Raw genomic sequence first — 1,560 nt, 5'->3', positions numbered from 1 at the left:
TCTAAGAGTCCCACTTAAGTGCCTGGAGGTACTCTACAAGTGCATTTCCTTCCCAAAGTCACACAGCTTTACTTTCCCCAGGGACAGGTAAGGCTGCTACTCTGTCTCATATTCTGCTTCTTGGTTCTGCTGCTGCTTCTCTTCTGCCACACTTCCAGTGTCACAGCTTTCTGTCTCTGGGTCCAGGAGGTTCAATGTGCAGGGATTCAAAGGCCATTCTCCACTCTGGACTCTTCTTCTTTGGTGGTAGTGAGATGCCCCTTCAAGTTTCTGAGATGGTTCATGTTATACTCATGCTAGAGTTTCAAGTTTCTACAATTACAGTGAACTCTGTTAACTTCCAAAGCTGAATCGTGTCGTCTTGTCAATATCTTCTCCCACCTTCTTTTCTTCAGCTCCATTAAGCAAAAAATAGTTGGTAGGAGTTACAAAGACAGAGGTTAGAAGAGACATACTAAGCAGTTCACTCCACCACCCTCAGAAACAATATACAGGGTCACCATGAGTCAGAACTGACGCGACATCAACAATATATACCAATAATAATTATGTCTCATACTTATTAGGCAGTTTATTTCATATATCCTCCTTTCTCCTGAGCCTTTCAATTCTTCATCTTCATTGCCACAGGTCAGAGCCCGGATCTGATGTAAGGGGAGTTTCCCCCAGGTTGTGACCTGACTCAACTTTGATCTTAGAAGAGACACAAGGAAAGAGAAGCAAGCAGAGAGTGAAGGACATGCCCAACACTAAGAGCCAAAAGTGGAGCATGTCCATTGGATCTGGTGTCTCTGTGCTGAGATCCCCCTAGACCCAAGGGAAGATTGATGCCAAGACACATGGAGATCTCCAGTGAATGTTAGGGCCACAAATGTGAAGGCGGTAAGGACCTTCCCTTTTCCTCAGAGACAGTAGACAGTGAAGAGCCTTCTCCAAGAGCTGGTGCCTAAATTTTGACTTCTAGCCTCCTCTGCTGTGAGAGAATAAATGTCTGTTAAAGTCATCCATTTGTAATATTTCTGTTATAAAAGCAACAGACAACTAAGACACTTTCCATTCAATCATTCACATTAGCACACAAACTACAAAATCAGTTATTATATATAAAAAAGAACTTCCTTTGACTAGTCCTCTCCAACTAACTACAGTCTTCATTTTTCTATTCTACTTTATAGGGAAACTCCTTGAAATTCGGACTGCTTCCACTTCCTTTCCTCCCATTCTCTCTTTAGACCAGTCTGCTGGGATTTTTCCTTCCTGTAATTCACTAAAACAGCTCTTGTCAAGGTCACTTATTACTAAATCCAATTGTCAATTCTCATTCATCATGGTTCATCAGCATCCTTTGATAATGTTCTACTCAGTTTTTCTTCACTGGGCTTCCAGGCAACAATGCGCTGGTAGATGTTTAATAACTGACTTGCTAAGGTTAAAAAAAAAAAAAATGTGTTCATCTATTTATGCAATAACGTTCATTGTAAGTTTTACTTATGTAAATGCTGTGCAGCAGTCAACAAACAATAATACAATGTTTTATTTAAAAAATTGTGAATTCCTTGG

The sequence above is a fragment of the Chrysochloris asiatica genome, unplaced genomic scaffold (genome assembly GCF_000296735.1).
Source record: "Chrysochloris asiatica unplaced genomic scaffold, ChrAsi1.0 scaffold00074, whole genome shotgun sequence".
Classification (NCBI taxonomy): Eukaryota; Metazoa; Chordata; class Mammalia; order Afrosoricida; family Chrysochloridae; genus Chrysochloris; species Chrysochloris asiatica.
The sequence above is the reverse complement of the archived record's forward strand: the minus strand, read 5'-3'. Positions refer to the sequence as shown.